The sequence below is a fragment of the Urocampus carinirostris genome, chromosome 14 (assembly GCF_059441175.1).
Source record: "Urocampus carinirostris isolate Australia breed hairy pipefish chromosome 14, RoL_Ucar_1.0, whole genome shotgun sequence".
Classification (NCBI taxonomy): domain Eukaryota; kingdom Metazoa; phylum Chordata; class Actinopteri; order Syngnathiformes; family Syngnathidae; genus Urocampus; species Urocampus carinirostris.
The window spans coordinates 5,267,469-5,289,391 of NC_142362.1; positions in this window are offsets into that span (position 1 = coordinate 5,267,469).

Sequence of the window (21,923 nt, forward strand, 5' to 3'; positions counted from 1 at the left end):
AGAGAAAAATCTGAATCAGTCCCTCACTTTGTGTTTCTAAATTCTCATATTCAGTAGAGACTAATGATATTTTTGGTTTTCTTATACACATTTTATTTTATAGTGTTTTTCAGTCCACATTGGTTGGAGAGTGAATTGTAACTACCGGTAGTTAAACGTTTTTTTCAAGCACTGACGAGTTGACATTTCTATGTTTATTTTGTTGGGTAGTGTTGTTTGTTTTTCAGGGGTGCGGTGTTGCTTAACTTTAAATAAAATTGCTTCGTTTGAAAAAAGTTAAATTAGTTAGACGTGCACGGTAGAGTGAAAAAAATAAAGGCTACTATAATATATAAATATGAGTATGATCGCAATATCCTTTCCTGTGTATGGTTCTAATTGCACCTTTTTAGAGGATAAAAAGGGGATGTAGTGAACTTTTGTAATTATTGCACCAGACTTCTGCACAATGACTTTCGCCCTTTGTAACAAAAAAGTAGCTCCCTGCTTCAAAAAGGTTTGATCTGGAGCAGTGTTTCCTCTAAGTTGCGCGCGTGCGCAATTGCTCACTGCTCGTACATTCTCAGCGCACAAGAAAATCGAGCCAGCGCACAAAAAAGAGGGCTCTAAATTACTAATTAAGAAGCAAATTAAGTCAAAGTTACAGTACATGAAGGTAAAAATACACGGGTTCCCCTGACGTTTTGTCTTAAATGCGGTATTTTGAAGTCGAGTCGAAGTAGAACAAAGTTGAGTAAAGTTAGTAGAGTTTGTCGAGAACCGGCTTCTTCGGCTCGGCTCACTAAAAGGAACCGGCTCTTTCGGGTCCTAAACGGCTCTTCAGGTTGTTTTTTCTTCTTTCATCCCAACGTGACCAAATATTATGTAAAATTATGCACAACATGACTTAAAGGAAGGGGGGAATAGAACAAAAAAGAAAATAATACCGAAATGAAAAAGTAGTGAAAAGCTGAGAAAAAAAGAAACAAAAGGAAGAGAAAAAAAGAGGAAAATTTTAGAAAAAAAGCCAGAAAAAAAGAAAAGAAAGAAATGTAGGAAAAAAGTAAATAGAGAAGAAAAAGAAAAAAGTAACAAAAAAGTAGAAAAAAACACAGAAAAAAGAAGTAGTTTGTGTTGCATTCAAATAATTTCCAATTACATCAAGTGAATCTTGTTGCCAACATTGTACTTCCACTAAAAAATGTGATTAATTACAGTTCTGTATCTTACAACCGACTCAATAAGCCCCCAAAAATGTTAATATTATGCGACAAAATATATCAGGAAAAAAAGAAATGGATATCTTGTGAAAGAATTGTAAGAACAAACGACGTTTGTAGGCCGTACAACCTTTGCAATAGTACATGAGTCATTTCATTCAAAAGAGAAAAATAATTTTGCATTGCCCCAAACTCCGCAAAATTTAACGTGATGTCAAGTTTTGGACATGTTTGATAATGAATTATCTTGCCACACTTGGGATTATGGTTGCTCACTGTTGTTTCAAGCGTTGCTCACCGACTTTGTGTGAATGCTCAGACCCGTAAGGAAAATTACAGGGAACATTGATCTGGAGTAATGAAAACAGTGCTGAGTGGAATCATATCCATTATTTTACTTCCATGACAAAAGCAAATCGTAAGTTTTTCCTTTTTCCTCTGAAAGAAAAAACACAATCCTATTTCTGATGTGTCTCAAAATACATGATCAATTTTCCCAAAATTATTTTCGAAATGAGTCTATAATTCATATATCTCAATCACTCAGTGACCTACTATTCTTATGGGTTGACTGAGCCTATTTGAATCCCTCTTCTAATTATTACAACCTGGTAATAACATAGTAATAACATGATAATTACATGGTATAGACATGATAAACTGTTGTTTTAGGAATGTATCTCAATCTGGGAATCTTTATTGCTAATCAGGAACAATAAACTTCTGTTCTAGATGGTGATTGTAGAGCTTTTGTTGGAGATGAGCGCAGTTTTTGAGTGGAAAATCAAGATCAATAAATTTCAATTTATTGAGTTTAATCAGACTCCTGATGTGCGTCCGCTACAACCTGTCGACGTGGGTTCAAAATGAGAGGAATCAAGATGTCAATTTATCGGGTTTTTAAAAAAAAGAGACAGAAGGAATTGCAGGTTTGTTGTCTTTAGAAAATAATTACACTAGCCCTTTTTGCTAATCAGCAACAAAATGTCACAAAGCAGGAACGGAGACGGGACCCAATTGCGTTTGTTTTACTCAGTTTTATTTATAAGAAAAAAAGGACTTGCATCCACGATCCGATGATCGTCGGTCACGGGTAGCAGATCGCTGGAACGCGGAAGTGGCACTTCCGTGTCGAGCGAAGCTAGTTGTTGACAGCGAGAAAAAACAGGTCGATGGCCGGGGCGGAGGAGCTAAAACATAAACGGGTCCAGAAAAAGGGGAGCAACGGGAATCAGACGGAGAACAGGGCAGGGTAGAGTCAGGAGTCACAAAAGGTTGCCTAGCGTGTAGCGTAGGTTCGCAAACGATCCGACAAATGTTGACAGGAAAGCGGGGGTTTAAAAAAAGAGGAAGCAGCCAATCAGCATCCGCGACTGTTGGTGCCTCAGGTGCCTCGTATCAGTAATCATGACAGAAAAATGTAGCTTTCGTCTGAAAAAGGTTGATCACCTCTGATTTGGACTGATCAAAACTCTTCTGATTGGAGTAATATCAATTATTTTTGTTCCTTGACTGAATCAGATCACATGAATAACCTATATTTTTTGTTGACAATATCTGTGTATTATTTGTTATCGCAACATCCATTGCAGCCCGGTCATCCTGGAAGGGGGATTACCACATGTGCGGTCCCTTCATTTTCCTCATGTTGAGGTTTTTGAGTTGTTCCTTGCCCTCATGTAGGTTTTAGACCAGGGGATGGTGTAATAATAGTCTGTCATAAAAGTCTGGTTTTCAATAACCTGTGCAGCACTTTGAGACTCTTTGTGATTAAGGGCAGGGTTGGGTAGGGTTACTTTAACTTGATTACTTTCAATTACTTTTGGATGACTCCAATACCAAATATGCTAATAAAAGACAAAATAAACTAAATAAGAATACAATTATGACTGACAACACGTGGTAAGCTTTCTCTCCTGGCTTTGATCTCTTTGATCTCCTGCAAAACGAACATGAAATGCGACAGAAACAAAATTAAAATACATAAATCCAGCTTGCCAACATCATTTTTGCCGTTCCATATATTCCGTTACTTCAAGCCTGCACAAAATTTAGTAATTTTATTCATATTTAGTTTCTTTTGTCTTTTATTAGCATATTTGGTATTGGAGTCATCCAAAAGTAATTGAAAGTAATCAAATTAAAGTAACCCTACCCAACCCTGATTAAGGACTATACAAATAAAAATGACTTGACTTGACTTGACATTTAACATGACAAAAACTCATTTTTATCCTTTCTCCCCTGAAAAAACCCGACAATTCTATTCCTGATGTGTGTCAGCTGCAACCCGTAGATGAGCGGGTTCAAAATGGGAGGGATCAACAGAAACTCGATAGCCATGAAGTTGTGCAAGTGCTGCGACACCTCGACCGACCCGAATCGCATGTACAACAAATCCAGCAGAACGGTTGCGGCATACGTGACCAGGCAGATGATGTGCGGCATGCACGTCTGCTTGAATTTCGTCCACATCTGCATGGAGGAAATGCAGGTTTTGATCACATACGCATAAGACCAACAAATGAACAAAAAGTGAAAGAAATACAACACGATATTAAACGTGGCGATGACTTCATTCGCTCTGGGCGGCGTGCAGGCCAGGTTGACCACCATCAAATTGACGCAGTAGAGTTTGTTGATGTGAGACCCGCAGAGCTTTTTCCCTAAAATAGACGCCGTGTTCATCAACATACAAAACAGAGGTATGAACCAGGACAAAAACACAAAGAAAGACACTCTCTGCTTGCTCATAAAAGATTGATACACCAGAGGTCGGCACAGAGCGACATACCTATCGTACGCCATCAGCGCCAGGATAGAAAAATCACAACAACTGGAAGAGTGTATAACATAACCTTGCAGCATGCACCCGGCGTAGGAAATCACGTGAGACGACATGAGGTCCACCAGGAATTTGGGGAAAAAACCCACCGATCCGTAAACAGCATTAATGCATAAATTACACAGGAAAATATACATGGGTTTGTGAAGTTTCCGGTCGGTTACGATCACCAAAACGACGGTAAAATTGCACAACAGGATGACCAGGTAGCAGAGGAGAACAAGCACAAAAATGGCTAAGCGCTGCACAAACGGGAAATTCAAACCGGAGAGAGTGAATACGCGGGAAATGTTTTCCATTGTAACGAGCCTGAGGCGAGAACATACAACAGGGAGACCGGTTTTCCAAGCTCCGAATTGTTGTGCTGGGTGGCGGGTAGTTAAAGGCTTCGGCAGAGAAACGGAGCCACCTTTTGGGACTTGAACGGACCAATGGTTGATGACACTTCAGATGTCAGCCTTGTGTCAATCACAGGGTTGGGTAAGGTTACTTTAACTGGGTTACTTTCAATGACTTTTGGATTACTCCAATACCAAATATGCTAATAAAAGACAAAAGAAACTAAATATGAATAAAATGATGACTCACAACATGTGGTAAGCTTTCTCTCATGGCTTTGATCTCTTTGATCTCCAGCAAAACGAACATAAAATGCGACAGAAACAAAATGAAAATAAATCCAAACATCATTTTTGCCGTTCCATGTCAGGATTACCAGAACAGAGCAGGAGACCCCAGAGCGTTCGTACAATTCTTTATTTGGGGAAGCGTACAGGGTTAGCGGGAGACGCGATGACCGTCGAACGTCAGCAGCAACGCCGTGAAGACAACTTCGGAACACGTAGCCAATCGTAGCGTGGGACGGAAGCAGGTCGAGTTTACCGGGACTGGAGAGAAGATCGTAGCGTGGGACGGAAGCAGGTCGAGTTTACCGGGACTGGAGAGAGGATCGTAGCGTGGGACGGAAGCAGGTCGGATCGGAGGCAGGCAGGCAGAATCAGGTAAACAAGAAGGCACAGGTAATCGGGAGAGTCATACGGGGTACAGAAGTAATCCTCAGACGAAGGGGTCTCGGCGTAGCGTGCTTACAAAGGGAACATAAACCAATCAGGAAGCGCGTTCCAGCGCGCCAGATGATTACCCCAGGTGGCTCCATTTAGGTAATCATGACAGTTCCATGTATTCCGTTACTCCCCAAGCCTGCACAAAATGGAGTCATTTTATTCATATTTAGTTTATTTTTTATTTTATTAGCATATTTGGTATTGGAGTCATCCAAAAGTCATTGAAAGTAATCAAGTTAAAGTAACCCTACCCAACCCTGGTCAATCATTGAACCGCTCTGCTGACAGCCCAGGAGAGACATAACATTGTCAATCAAATAAAAACAACCTTTTGTAGCTGATTAGCACAAATGGCTAGTGTGATTTGCCTAAATACCACCAACTTCCAATCTCTTGACAGTTCTGTCCTATTTTTCCACATAATGATTTGAAATACACCCCCTGATCTTGATCCTCCATTCAAAAGCTGTGCTGATCTGAAAAAAAAGTCAACACAATTGCCAACAAGAGCAGGGATCGCCAAGCTTTTTGAAGCTGTGAGCAAATTGTTTTGTTACTGATTAGATATGCATGCATTTTGAGATGCATTTCTTGAATAAGAGGGTTATCAATTTGTTATTGTTTTGTTATTATTGGGGCAATAATTACAAAAGTTCACTACAGCCCCTTTTTATCCTCCAAAAACGTGCAATTCGAGCCACACACAAGGTAGGGTATCAGGATCATACTAATATTTTATTCCTGCAGTCCAAATGATTAAAATTGGATGATTTCGAAAAAAATTTCACTGCACAACTACTATTTAATGTAAACAAAAACACAGTGCCAGAAAACATCCAAAAATTATTCAGTCGGAAAGAGGGAAGTTATAACTTAAGGGGCTGTCGTAAATTCCAAACCCCAAAGGTGAGAACCACCAGGAAAATTATGTGTGTGTTTGTGTGTGGAGTCAAACTTCGGATGTCCAACTATTCACGTGTTCAAATTTAAATACAAAAAAACATTACTGGCGGAATACAGAGATGAAGAAAATGGCGTATGAGTTATACTACAGATTTGAAGTAATGAGTTTACAATTATGGTTAACTTTGTTGTTATTGTTATATCAGAACTGTTATTATGAATATTATTGCTATTGTTGTTATTATCATTGGTGTCGCAGTGATGTTTGGTGACTAGTGGCATTATGACGTTGAGGGATGGGTACTACGATGATTAGTGTATAAAATATGTAACTATTGTTATTATTATAATTATTGATAACTAACCTGTGTAATGTGTGTATCCTTGAGATCGTGTTACATTTAGACACAAAAGAGGAGCTATCTATAGAATGTAATTAATGGGGAAGATGAAGGGATATGGAAAACAAGCGTCTGCTTCTGAACATGTTATGATAACATTATTTTGTTGTTGAGTTATTGTTTTTGTCCTGTTTTTATTTTAATGTTCGAAAGAAACTTTATTTCATTCATTCATTCATTAATAGCTTGTAACTGTTAGAAGTAGTATAAGAACTGACAATGAACTCTCAAGCCAGTTTGAAATCCAGTTTCCTAGAAAATCAAAATTATTCAAAAATAGTGAGCGCTGCCTTCGGTATATATCCAAATATACTTTAGAAGGGGTGGCACAGTAGCTGAGTGGTTAGTGCGTCCGCGGCACAGTTCTGAGGTCATGGGATCAAACCTTGCTGTGTGGAGTATGCATGTACTCCCTGTGCTTGCGCGGGTTTCCTCCGGGCACCCGGTTTCCTCCCACATTCCAAAAACATGCATTTCAGGTTAGTTGGCTCTAGGTATGATTGAGAGAGTGAGATGTCTGTCTCTGTGTCCCCTACCCACTGCCCTAAGATTGCAGAGATGGACTCCAGCATCCCCGCAACCCTACTGAGGATAAGCGGGGCAGATAATGGATGGATGGATACTTTAGCAGTATGCTAAATACCCCCGGCTTATCAAAACTCTAATGACAGCGAGATGTTGGTCCAAAGGTTCATTGATTTGAAAAGGTGTTTCGTAAACTGCTAAAGTATATTTGCACATATACTGAGGACGATACTTCGATCAACATACAATACACTCACAGAACATCCCAACTAAAAACAACAGAATACCCATTCTGCATGTTCTATTAACATCCAGGTTTAAGAAGCGCTGGTGTTGAGCAGTTCAGCCAAATTTTTTTATTAAACTTACACAGAATATTCCAGAAAATGTGACATAAAGAACACAGTTGTATGGTTTCACAAATGTGCCAACAAAATGGCTGATTCTCACTTTAATACCAAGAGGGTGGGCTATAACGGAGAAAGCGTAGGTAGCGGAAAAATCCTTACTTGACACCGGCCCTTTGTCTGGAAAGTACTGATAAAACTCAAGGCCTTCTCCTGACTGCAAACTGTAACTACAGCTTGAAACAATGTAGATATTGAATAACAACTGAATGAATTGATATAAAAACCTAAATGATTACAGTCAAAAATATGAACAATTATGAAGTGGATTTATTAAGACTAAATAAATGAAGCAGATGTTAAATACTAAGATAATATAAGAGGTAAAAAAAACAGAATTCAGCCAGCGACAGAACATGAAAGCTGCTGTTAATCCACGCCAGCGAAAATAAAAGACCTAGCATGCCGAATACACCACAATTGGCTGACAAAACCAAATAGCTGGAGTTGGTCAGAGCTGTTTGTCATGATTACTGATATGCAACACCTGTGCCCGCTCCTTTGGCGCCAACTGCCTAGGACTCTGATTGGCTCTGTCCCTATTTAAACCCCCTACTATCTGTCCCCTTTTGTCGGTCCGTCTGCAAACCTCAGTTAACACTAGGCAAGCCTTCTATCGACCCTGACTCCCACCTGTTTTTCCTCCCGTCTGTCCTCCGGCTTCGACCCGTTTTTGATCCTGACCACGTCTACTCTCCCGCCCCGGCTTTCGACCTCTTTTATCCCCGACCACGTCTACTCTGCTTTCCTGGCTTACGACTCGCTTCCTACCCCGACCACGTTTTTGCTCTCCTTTCCCGGCTACTGACCCGTTTTTCCATTCCTGACACCGCCATCGCTCGCCACGGACGATCCACTTCTGCGTTCAGAGAACCCTGCTTCCCGCGCCCAGCGATCACCGGATCGTGGGGGCATCGATTTCTCTTTCTTCCAATAAAACTGTGAGAAACTTAATGCAAGTGGGTCCTGTCTCCGTACTGGTCCTGACAAAGAGTGTATCTGGACGCGCAACAGAAGATGCTCGACAGAGAGCAAGTAGAACATATTGAACTTACATACCCTAGTCAAGTCATGTTTATTTGTATAGCCCTTAATCACAAAGTCTCTAAGGGCCGCACAGACCACACATTATTGCAAATCACATACTATTATGACACCATCCACTGATCTAAAACATACATGAGGGCAAGGAAAAACTCAAAAACCTCAGCATGAGGAAAATGAAGAAACCTTGAGAAGGGACCGCACATGAGGTAATCCCCTTCCAGGATTACCAGGCTGAAAAGGATGTTGGAATAACAAAAAAGACACAGATATTGTCAACATAAAATGGGTTTTTCATATTCTATAGAATAGAAGTGTGTTTTAAGTTTAGATTTAAACATTTACACTGAGGTTGCAGATCGAATCTCAGGTGGAAGAGCATTCCACAGGACCGGGGGCTGAATGGAGAACGCTCTCCAAAATGCGGATCTCTTCTTGGCTCTTGGGATCACTAGTAGACCAGAATTTTCAGAGTAAAGGCTCCAGACCGGAACATAGGGCGAAATTAAATCTGAAAGATATGAGATGAGCAAGTCCATGCATGATTTTGTATACTACCAACAGAACCTTCAAATCACATCTTAAGCTAACAGGGAGCCAATGCAGTTTAGCTAAAATCAGGGTCATGTGATCAAACTTTCTAGTCTTAGTTAAAAGCCTCGCTGCAGCATTTTGTACCCTACCTTTAAAGGAACTACATAATATTGTTTAAATGTGAAGGGAGGGTTGTGATTATTTATAATTGCGTTAGGCATGTTACTTGAAAAAAGTAATTCGTTATAGTTACTAACTACTCCTTCCAAAAAGTAGTAACTGAATAAGTCTACAGTAAAAGTATGTACAGGCTATGCTGTGCCACTAAACCCCGTTGGGTCTCTCAGTGTTCATTTTACTTGTGAAAAGTGATGGGTCCCGGGGAATCGCATGCTCAAAAATCTATGGGTCCCAACAGAGATCTATGGGTCCCCAAAATTTAGTGTTATGTCACGGTCGCCACGGCTACCAGTCTGCCACGCCCCCAAACTCAGCTGCAGCAGATCAGCTGATTGCTGGTCTGCTATTTAAGGCTGGATTTTGGGTTTGGCGGGCGCTGGCTCATTACACAATCCCAGGTCTGTTATGCCTTGTCCTGTTTTAGGTTTAAACATTTTCCGTCTGTTATGCCTTGTCCTGTTGAGTTCGTGCCGGAGGAACTCTGTATTGTTCTGTTTTGGTCCCGGAGTATTGGGCGACTTTTATTTTGTTAAATAAAACTTATGATCGTCAACGCATATGAGTTCTCCCTTCCTGCCTCCTGCCTCCGTTCTGGTCCGGTCACTCCTTCCAGTTCCACCACGCCTCGTGACATGTTATCGAGGTTGAAATCGTAACTCGGCGACAAATATATAATATACATCTATATATTCATTCCGTTTTAATCATCAAATTATTAATTCATTTTCTGCATCAAATTATTGTCGGTAATATACCGATTAAAGGGATAACCACAAACCTGTCTTTTTTTATTTTCTCCTTTTATACTTCCTTTTTTTCTTAACTTCTTTATACAACATCATAATTCGTAATATAATGCATCAAAGCAAGTGAGCCGTTTGAGAGCCGGCTCTTTTTAATGAGTTGAGCCAAAAAAGCCGGTTCTCTAAAAAAGACGGACTTCCTTTGACTACACAACGAGATCTCGTTGGCCGAGATCGGCGTGCAGACGAAAACTCGAACCGCGAGACCAAAACAACAATGGCGGATCTGCCTGACGAAAAGTTTGGAGTGCGGTAAATCTTTGTTAAAAAAGTAATCGGGTAATAATGACAATTTTGTAGTAAAAAGGTTGCGTCCCGGGGACGCACGTTGATTTGAGTGTATTTGTCCCCAGCAAAAATGATGCGTCTAGGACGCAGGGAAACACTGGTCTCTCTACGGACAAACTGTCGTAATATGAAAAACAAGATTGCATGTCCTGATGCTTCGCTAATTGGATGGTCAACAGGTCATTATTGGTCCCCTGGAGACCAATTAGTCGAAAGGAACTCTCGTGGGAAGGGCCACTCTACGACAACAAACATGTTTTGCAGACAGACAGTCAACCTTCGGACTAATCGTCAACAAACACCGAGAAACAATATTACACAGTAGCGTTGAAGGACATTTGCAAATGATTGTTCTTTCCTGTAGGGCTGCACGATTTTGGAGCAATTTCGATTGATTTTGATACAAAAGTGGATTTTCTGCGCTAGTTTTCTTTGTTGTGAGAACTTTATCATAGTAACATGCATACCTGTCAACCTGTAAGGTTTTGCCGTACAAAGTACGTTTATTGTGGATTTTAAGACGTGTACGACGTACGGGAAAATCTGTACGGAAAAACGCAAATTTGTCAATTATAGGTACCATGACGAAACAACAAATCAATCAAGTCAAACGAGTTGGCCGCGGTAGCCTCTATCTCAGTATCGCTTTTTTCGTTGCAAACAAAGCGAGCGGTTGGATGCTACTGTGCACATGCGTCTGCCGCCACGGATCTCATGTGGTAGTTATGTAGTGAAAGGAAGTCCGTCTCTTTTTAGAGAACCGGCCTTTTCGGCTCAACTCATTAAAGAGAGCCGGCTCTCAAACGGCTCACTTGCTTTGATGCATTATATTACGAATTATGATGTTGTATAAAGAAGTTAAGAAAAAAAGGAAGTATAAAAGGAGAAAATGAAAAAAAGACAGGTTTGTGGTTATCCCTTTAAACAGTATATTACCAACAATAATTTAATGCAGAAAATGAATTCATAATTTGAATAAGAAAATATATTATTCTACTTAATTCTATTTGCATGTATTTTTTCCTTCTACAGTGAACGTCCAAGCGACTTCATTTTTGAACTTTTTTGATGATAAAACTCATTCATGTCAAGCAACTCAAACAACTCAACAAAATGCTAACAAACAATATATATGATGTAACGAAACACATGTACAATATAACATGTTAAACTACATAAATAAACACGTTTGAAAAAAAATATGGTGTAAGATTATTTTGTATTTTGTAAGGGAAAATACAACATTTTGTAAGGGCATGGAGCTGTGGAGGTTGACAGGTACCAACATGCAAACTTACTACTATCAGAACTAGAACCGGAAGAGAACCCAAATGCGTAAAGTTTCTCACACAAGCTTTATTTTACGGGAATGGGGAAGTCATGCACGTAACACAAACGCCAGTGATTCGGCAATCGCTGGGCGGAAGAAGTAAGTCAAAATTATGGCGTGGTACAACAGGAAGCCAGAGGCCGACGGGATCGATACCAGTTACACGAGCAGATAACGGACAGGTGGGGTCGATACCGGACAGGACAGGACAGACAGGATTGATATCATACACAGGAGACTGGAGACATATCAGACAGGACGAGACAGACGGGATCGATACCAGACACTGGAGACTGGAGTTCGATATCAAATGGGACGAGATAGACAGGGATGATACCCGATAGTGGAGATTGTAGCATGGTATCAGACAGGGCGAGACAGACGGGATCGATACCAGACACTGGAGACTGGAGTCCAATATCAACCAAGACTAGATAGACGGGAACGATACCAGACACTGGAGACCGATATCAAACAGGTCGAGATAGACAGAAACGATACCCAATACTGGAGATTGTAGCATGGTATCAGACCGGACGAGACAGACCGAATCGATACCAAACACTGGAGACTGGAGTCAGGTATCAAACAGGGCAAGATAGACGGGATCAATACCGGACAGGATACACAAGCAGGATACCGGACAGAGTCAAAACACACGTCTTGCGGGTGCTGAGGTTTGTTGATGGACTGACAAAGGGTGAGTGAGAGCACTGAGCTTAAATAGGAGGGAAGTCAATCAGTCAACGAGCCGCAGCTGGTGCCAAACAGGCGAGGCCGATAGGGGGCAATGGGCAACCGTGACAACTACGAGATGACGTCATTACCGACTGAGAGTACACGACTGTAGCAAAATAACAACTATAGATCTACAAACAAAAACTGAATTGCATTTAATATAATTATATGCTCTATAAAGATAAATAAAGTTTATCTTACTTTTGGAAGATGGGCTTAAAGAGTTAGGCGACTTCCTCTGCCAAGGAAAAAGTGTCCGAAAAAAAGCGATCCAACCATTTTCTCAACCGCATCGAGCTTTCTTATTCCACTTTAATTTCAAAAGAAATGTCTCGCCTTTTCTTTAAATATTACACCAACCATATTGAATGGATGTCATGATTACCGATTGGAATCACCTGTGCCCGCTCATTTGCCGCCAACCGCTGCAGGTTCTAAATGGCTCCCTGTCCCTATTTAAACCCAGTCCTGTCAATCCTCTAGTGTCAGTCCGTCAGCGAACCTCTGTTGATACAAGGCAAGCCTTTTTTGACCCTGACTCCCACCCGTCCCGTTTTTGCTCCCGTCGTTCTCCAGCTATGACCCGTTTTGCTCATGTCCCCGTCTGCTCTCCCGTCCCGGCCTCTTTTGTCCCTGAATACGTCTACTCTCCCGTTCTGGCTTACGACTCACTTTTCATTACAATTGAGGCCAGTGTCCAAGCATTAACTTGTCAATACTTTTGCCTATTAATCCTGAAATTTTGTTTGTTTTCTTTGAACTCTTTATTAGATGTTTATCCAAGAGTGTCATGTCTAATCTCATTGCAATTGATTTTTACTACGCAGCTATCAATGACAACAAACATTTTCAATTCTTCTAATCTTTTTCTACTAGCCAAATTATTAGATGCTTCAATAATTCTTTCAAATTCATTTTTTTAAAAAAGAAAGGAAAATTGAGAAATGTAATGGTAAGGATGAAGTTTGACCTTTCTGAGCCACCGTAGTGCAGCAGTTTTAACAGTTAACCGTAAGATAGAACTAAAATATGCATATTTACATCGCATTTTAAGCTTTAAAATGAGCTCCAAATTACCGAAACAGGTTGATGTTGCCGCCATTCCACGGTGGTCCCTTCCAACGAAGAAAACGACATTTTAAAATGTCTTTTTTTGTCAAACAATACAACAAAAGAGGGCACAACGAAGGATTCTATCACACAATTCAGATGATGTGAGTCACGTGACTAACCTGGGTTTTGTAATGTTTTAATGCAAATATGAAAAACTACAACCATTTACTTGGATTTTAAGGAAATACGTTGATTTGGGAACAGAAATATTAAAATACAACGCAAATCATTTGGAACTTATCGAATTTTCAACTGACGTCACGTTTTACTGCCTTAATAGTGAGATACATGAATTGAAAAAACGAGAACTATAAATATATCTCATCTCATCTCATTAGCTGCACCGCTTATCCTCAGTAGGGTCGCTGGAGCCCATCCCAGCAATCATTGGGCAGTGGGCAGGGGACACCCTGAACTGGTTGCCAGCCAATCGCAGGGCACACGGGGACACACAACTCACTCGCTCAGTGTCACCTAGGGACAATTTGGGACCGGCCAATTCACCTGAAATGCATGTCTTTGGAATGTGGGAGGAAACCGGAGTGCCCGGAGGAAACCCACGCAAGCACGGGGAGAACATACAAACTCCGCACAGTAAGGCCGGGAGCTGGATATGAACCCACACAGGAGGTTCCCAAGACCTTAGAACTGTGCAGCACACGCGCTAACCACTGCACCGCCGTGCTGCCCCCTATAAATATATAACAGTTTTAATTTATAATGTAAATACTCACATATTTTTATTCCGTTATTAACTTTTATGGAACCCGAAAAAAAACGGGCCTTTGTTTGCTTCTATGAGTCCTAGGCCCAATCCCATTCCTCTCACTTGGCCCTGAGAACCCTCCAGTGAGGTCCCTCGATAGGGAAGTGCCCTCCGTGAGTGGAGTGCAAAGTGGAGATTGTCCCCTAAGAAATTGGACGACACTTGCAAGGTTCCACCCCAGTCCAGTAGATGGCCGTAATACGAATTGGCTGAAGACCAAGACCAAGATCAAAGCGGCGCTGCCACGAGCGGCTGCCTTTTCCAGCAGCTGCCCTATTGTTTTATTGTCTGCTCCTATCTTCGGTGTTTTTTCTTGCCGTTTTGACAACTACACTATGGATTACTTCTATCCTATGGACATGGGTTTTAACGCACAAGAAATGCGTGTATTCAAGGAATTTCAACTCCTTGCCCTGAAGAATTCTCGTGCCGGCGTGATGAAGGGGCCTATTGTGGAAGAACAGCCGGAGCTAGCGAAGCGGCTAGCGGCGTTATAAGTCTTTGGTACCGTCCGTAATCATGGTAAATGTGAACTCACGACCAAATAAGATCATCGAGTGCTGGTGGAAAACATCGAAGCGCACAGGGAGCGCAGTTGCTGTGTTTTGCGGAAACGTGGCTCACGTTTAGCATTCCGGACGCTAACGTGTAGCCACCCGGAGCTACCCGGAGCAATCCGGCTTCAACGCCGCTAAACAGAGCCACGAAAGCCGGGGGGAATCGGAGAGGAGGCGGACTTGCTAACACGAGGTGGTGTATCCCTGGATTTTCACAAAGAAAAGTTTTCCATCTGCCGCAGGGATGTCGAATTTTTGGACTGGCGTGACGTCATCCACTTCGCTACAAGCACCCCTAGGGCATCATGTTCATCTGTTAATAAACAACGGGGTAGACTGCTGGAAGTGTGAATTTCCCTACGGGGATGAACAAAGTATTTATCTATCTATCTGTCTATCTAGACCTCAGTGACGTATTGGTCTACGTCACATGTAAACAACTCGAGTCTCAACCTGTGGTGTGGCAGTTGGAGAGTTCGTGCAATGTTAAAAATGCCCGCTACAGCTGTGTTATTACCGATTGCCTGAAAGCTCATCATCTTTTCCGTGTCTCCAATCAACGGAGGAGAAATGTGCTATACTGGAGACAGCTTCGGCGCCTTGTAGCACTGATTCATCTTTACAAGGTACGTACACTCATTAAAAAAAAATGACCCGTTCGGTCAAATACAGTAAGGGTTAACATACAACGCACGTTCACATAATACCCTATGTTTGTGTAGACATAAATGGCAATCTACTTATTAGATAGATAGATAGATAGATAGATAGATAGATAGATAGATAGATAGATACTTTATTCATCCCCGTAGGGAAATTCACACTTCCAGCAGTCTACCCCGTTGTTTATTAACAGATTAACATGATGCCCTAGGGGTGCTTGTAGCGGAGTGGATGACGTCACGCCAGTCCAAAAGTTCGACATCCCTGCGGCAGATGGAAATCTTTTCTTTGTGTTCAGGGATACACCACCTCGTGTTAGCGAGTCCGCCTCCTCTCCGATTCCTGCAGGCTTTTGTGTCTCTGTATAGCGGCGCTGAAGCCGGATAGCTCCGGGTAGCTCCGGGTGGCTACACGTTAGCGTCCGGGGTGCTAAACGTGAGCCACGTTTCCGCAAAACACAGCAACTGCGCTCTCTGTGTGCTTCGATGTTTTCCACCAGCACTCGATCTTATTTGGTCGTGAGTTCGCATTTACCATGATTACGGATGGTACCGAAGACTTATAACGCCGCTAGCCGATTCGCTAGCTCCGGCTCTTCCTCCACGATAGGCCCCTTCATCACGCCGGCACGAGAATTCTTCAGGGCAAGGAGTTGAAATTCCTTGAATACACGCATTTTTTGTGCGCTAAAACCCATGTCCCATAGGATAGAAGTAATCCATAGTGTAGTTGTCAAAACGGGAAGATAAACACTGAAGATAGGAGCAGACAATAAAACAATAGGGCAGCTGCTGGAAAAGGCAGCCGCTCGTGGCAGCGCCGCTTGATGAGTATCTTAATGCCATTTTATGACATATAGTAGGGGTCTTTAGTGTGTGACATGATGAAAAGTAAAACACAAGAACAGTCCACCTGACCCTTAAGCTGACATAAAATCGTCACCAAACTTCCCTGTACGACCCAAAAACCTTAGTTCATAAGGAATTGAATTCAAAAGAGTTGTCATTGGATATAAAAAAGGTCATTTTAACATTTTTTCATGATGCTTACATCACAGTAAAAGCTGTCTTTTTCTTTTCTATGCCCACATTTATGTCTAAATTGTTTGTTATCTATTGTGTTCCAGAGTTGCTGTCCCATAAGCGTGGACAGGTTGGCCAGGAATGTTCCCATCCTGTGCTTATGGTTTGATGTGGAGTCAGAACTCATTCAGGACTTAAGGTTGAGCAAGAAGGTCATGTGGGCCCTGCAGGAGCTGCTAAAGAGGGAACAGGGCCATGGCTGAAGGTCCTGATCTACGTGTACTGGCTGGCCCACGGTCTGTTCTACCGTGTGTTGTCACGGGTCTTCAGGGTTCCCAGGTCCACCGTACACAGAATTGTCCACAGGAAATATGGAATAAATTGCCCAAAAGCCATGTTTTAGGCTCTGGAAGTCAGACCCACATTTGCATTCTGTGCTTTTCTGCATTACTATTCAATAAACATCTTTATTTTGAGTACCACCTTGGTGGTTTATTTCATAATGATGTGAGATACTGTGTGTGAACTATGTGACTGACAGAAAACAACTACAAATCACTCCAGCTTAAATAATAGTTTACTTTCAGAAAAACAAACTCACATTGGGCCGAAATACATAATAGTAAATAAATAATGTGTCACAAATTGTAACAAAAATATACCAATACTTCCATAAAGCTGGAAAACACAAACTGGAACTTCATTGAGTTCTTAATAAAATAAAAATATTTTCCTATTATAAAAGAAAGGGAAACATTGCAGAGATGTCACTGTTCTGGAAATTTGTCCACGAGCTTCCCAAAAAGGACGGGAACCGCTCAGTTTTGGCCACAGTTTCCTCGAGCCTTTTCCTCACTCTGGCAGACTCCGCTTTCAAAAAGTCAAGGAGTGTATCGTGCTTCCTTTTTTTTCTGGGTGATTTGGGGTTTGGCGCCGGATTAGAAGATGCCGACGACGTGCCCGGTGGTGTGGATGGTGTGGTAGCTGTTATGGTGACCAGCTCTTCCACGGGACGTTCTACAGTGGCCTTTAGGTTGGGTGGAAAAAACAAGAATTACTTAATGCTGGTGTATTGTACAAAAACAACTGTGTATAGGATGCTAAACAAGTTGATGTGAGAGCCCACAGGTGCTGGGGGCGGAGGGTCAGAGTGGGTACCCACCGCGCCGTGGGGCTTGGGCCAGTTCCAATGGCTTGGACATATCCATGTGGGCAGGCTTAACCCTGTCCACGGAGACAGTCTCTGGCCTACCACCAATGTCCACGACCATGGTCTTGTCACCATGCTGCAGGACCTTAAACGGTCCATTAGAGGGAGGGCGCAATGGTCCGCGGTGGGCATCGTGGCGAATGAAGACAAAACCAGCCGAGCGTAGGTTGGAGGGAACCCGTGAAACTGGCCTGCCGTGTCGCGATGTGGGGATAGGCACAAACGCTCCCGCAGTGCCCTGCAAGATGGACTTCTCCCTGGATGCGGCCCAGGGTGTCGTTGGGTCTGGGATGAAATCACCTGGCACCCGCAGCACTTGACCGTAAACCAACTCAGCTGAAGAGCACTGAAGGTCCTCTTTGGGAGCGGTCCTCAGTCCCAGCATGACCCAGGGCAGTTTATCGACCCAGTCCCCATCGGTCAGGCCGGCGCGCAGGGCCGCTTTCATCGAGCGGTGGAACCGCTCGCACAACCCGTTAGCCTGGGGGTGGTAGGCAGTGGTGCGGTTAAGTTTGACTCCCAGGCCTTCGGCAACCGTGTTCCACACCTTGGAGGTGAACTGTGCGCCCCTGTCAGATGAGAGGTCTATAGGGGGTCCAAAACGGGCTACCCATGTGCCGATGAACGCCCGGGCCACATCGACAGCTGAGGTGGAAGTCAGCGGAACCGCTTCAGGCCTACGGGTCGTCCTGTCCACCATCGTCAGGAGGTAAGTGAAACCGTGTGAAGGGGCAGTGGGCCCACCAGGTCAATGTTAACGTGGTCAAACTTCCGTTCGGGGATGGCGAATGGTTCCAATGGCGCCTTGATGTGACGGTGCACTTTGGCGCATTGACATGCCACGCATGAGTCGACCCAGTCCCGGACGTCCTTTTTCATCCCATTCCACACAAACGTCTGGGCCACTAGCTTAATGGATGCTTTTCTGCCAGGATGAGACAGGCCGTGTATTGCCTCAAAAACAGCCCGACGCCAGCCAGCAGGGACAAGCGGCCTAGGCCAACCCATGGAGAGGTCACAACACAGCTTGGCCCCTGAGTCTCCGACCGCAACCTCCTCCAGCCGCAAACCAGTGTCCGAGCTCTTGAGCGTTTGGACGCCGTTATCAGAAGCCTGGTCCACACTCATACTGGAATAATCAAGCCCCAATTGCACAGCGCTGATGGTTGCTCTGGACAGGCAATCCGCAACCACGTTGGACTTCCCAGCAATGTGCCTGATGTCAGTCGTGTATTCCGATATGAATGACAGCTGGCGCTGCTGGCGGGCGGACCACGGTTCGGACGTCTTGGACATGGAGAACGTAAGAGGCTTATGATCAACAAAGACGAAGAACTCACGGCCCTCCAAGATAAAACTGAAGTGGCGAATCGCCAACCAGATGGCAAGTAGTTCTCTGTCGAATGCACTGTATTTACGTTCTCTGGGGACCAGCTGGCGACTAAAAAAGGCGAGTGGCTGCCAAGCATTGTCAACCCACTGCTCGAACACGGCACCCACTGCAAGGTCTGATGCGTCTGTAGTGAGTGCGACTGGGGCTCCGGGGGCTGGGTGAGCCAGCATGGCTGCCTGGCACAGCGCGGTTATTGTGTCCTTGAATGCCTTGGTCCTCTCAGCGGTCCATTCAACAGCTTGATTGGGTGACCTACCCTTGAGGGCCTCGTAGAGTGGGCGCATGACATCAGCGGCTCAGCGAATAAACCTATGGTAGAATGTCACCATGCCGAGGAACTCCCTGAGGCCCCGTGCTGTTGGCGGCTGAGGAAAGGTGGAGACGGCCTCTACCTTAGACGGTAGGGGGGAAGCCCCATCCTTGGTGACGAGATGCCCAAGGAAGTGGATGGAGGGTACGCCAAAAACACATTTCGCGGGATTTATAATCAGGCCATGCTGACTGAGCTTGGTGAAGAGGTCCCTGAGGTGCTCCAAGTGTTCCTCTTCTGAGGAGCTGGCAACAAGGACGTCGTCCAGGTAGACAAACACAAAAGGCATGTCCCTAAGCACTGAATCCATCAGTCTTTGGAAGGACTGAGCGGCATTTTTCAGTCCGAACGGCATCCTGAGAAATTTGAACAACTCAAATGGAGTTATGACGGCCGTCTTCGGTATATCTGAGGGATGCACTGGTAGTTGGTGGTATCCCCGCACTAGGTCCACCTTGGAAAAGAGAAGTTTACCCGCCAGGTGTGCAGAGAAGTCTTGAATGTGCGGGACTGGGTAACGGTCGGGCGTGGTAGTTAAAGCGGCAATAGTCCCCGCATGGGCGCCAGCCACCGCCTGGTTTCGGGACCATGTGTAGTGGTGAGGCCCAGGGGCTGTCTGTTTGGGCGAATGATGCCGAGACGTTCCATGTTGGCAAATTCGGATTTAGCAGCTGCCAGTCTGTCTGGATTGAGTCGTCGGGCCCTGGCATGAACCGGAGGCCCCTTGGTTTCAATGTGGTGCTCAACCCCATGTCTGGTCGTGGAGGCTGAGAAGGTGGGCTTCGCCAGACTGGGGAACTCGGCGAGGAGCCGGTGGAAAATATCACCGTCCAAGAGAGAGCTGGACAGACCCTTTCTCGCGGACACACGCGAGAGAGGAGAAATTCAATGCGTCAACAAGGCGGCCATTTTTCACATCGACGAGTAGTCCATTGGCACACAGAAAATCTGCACCAAGAAGAGGAAAAGCAATATCCGCAGTGACAAAGTCCCATGTAAACTGCTGACCCCCAAAACACACGTCCACTGTCCGTGTCCCGTATGTGCGGATGGGGGTGTCATTGGAAGTCCATGTGTTCCCCCCCCCCACATCGTCCACAGTGGCAGGGAGGACGCTCCTCTGGGCGCCGGTGTCGCACAAGAACTTGTGGTTGGAGATGGCGTCCCGGATGAACAGTAGCCGGTTTCTTGCGTCTGCACTCACGGCCGCTACAGAGTGCAGGCCTCGAAGTTTCCCGTCGCGTTGGAGGTGCAAGGGGGACGGCACTTCTTGGCCTTGGGCCCAAAACGTGCATGGTAGTAACACAGACCTGACACATTCTGATCGTCAGTGGCCGCGCGTGCCTTGCTGGCTGGGGGCGTCGCACTTGATGGTGTGTAGGTGCGTGTAGGGGCCAGCACCTCATGTGTGTATCTATGTGTGGCCAGGAAAAACCGGTCCGCTTCCTCTGCCAGTGCACGCGGATCTGTAATAGTTGTATTCGCAAGCGCCGTCTGGACATGCGGCGGCATGTGACGCAGGAAAAGTTCCGTGAAAAGAAAATTTGGCTCTTCGGTGCCAAGCAAGTTTAACATCATTTCCATGTGATCCGATGGCTTACTGTCTCCTAAGCCCTGAATAGCAAGGAGGCGTCGAGCACGCTCAGAACGCGACAGTTCAAAGATTCTGAGGAGATATGCCTTCAGTCCCTTATATTTATCCAGTTCAGGGGGGGATGTGATGAAGCTCACCGCTCTGGCTGCAGTTGAGCTCCCCAGAGCAGACACCACGTGGTAATAGCGAGAGTCATCATCAGTGATTCCGCGCAGGGCGAATTGAGCCTCTGCCTGTGCGAACCATGCTGCCGCCGATGACTCCCAGAACTCGGGGAGCTTGAGAACGGGCGCGTATGCCATGTCGGTATGCTCAGTATTATGCACGGCCTCGGAAACTTCCGCGAGACTAATGTCGGGGTCACCAATGTAGCGAGCAGAGACGGGAGTCGTAGGCGGAGTGTCAAACAAAGGTGCCAACGAAAGCTGCTTTAATGACATTTAAACTTGCAATTGTCAGAGACCAGAACAAGCACTCGGATCCAATCGCGTCAGTTTTATAATTTATTTGGACAAGGGTCGGTGGAGCAGGCTTGGGACGTCGTCTCTTGGTGGCAGAAAGTCTCTTTGGACGAAATGGCAGCTCCGTGGTGAAACGCGTGACGAGTAACGTAGCAGGTAAGTCGGTGGCCGGGGCGGGAGAGTAGGTCGTAAACTTTTAACAGAAAAGGGTCAGGCAACGAGAAGCAGGCTTGGAATACACAAAGGGAACGTGGGTACCTTGAATGTTGGAGGCTCACTCATGGAAACGAGGAGTACACTCGAACGTCTATCTCTGGACGCTGACAGCTTAAGTGGAAAGCTTCCACCAATCAGGAAAGCGCGTTCCAGCACGCCAGCTGATTACCTCAGGTGGCTCCAGTTAGGTAATCACGACAGCAATAACAAAACAAACACGAGAGTGGCTCGAGCCGGCCGAATTACGAGTCCCCCTAGGAACTCGCTAACTAAACAATGGTTCCTTGGGTGAATTATGTAAAACCCACGACAATATCTCAATACATTTCGTTGCAAACACATGCGTGGTTGTGGAAA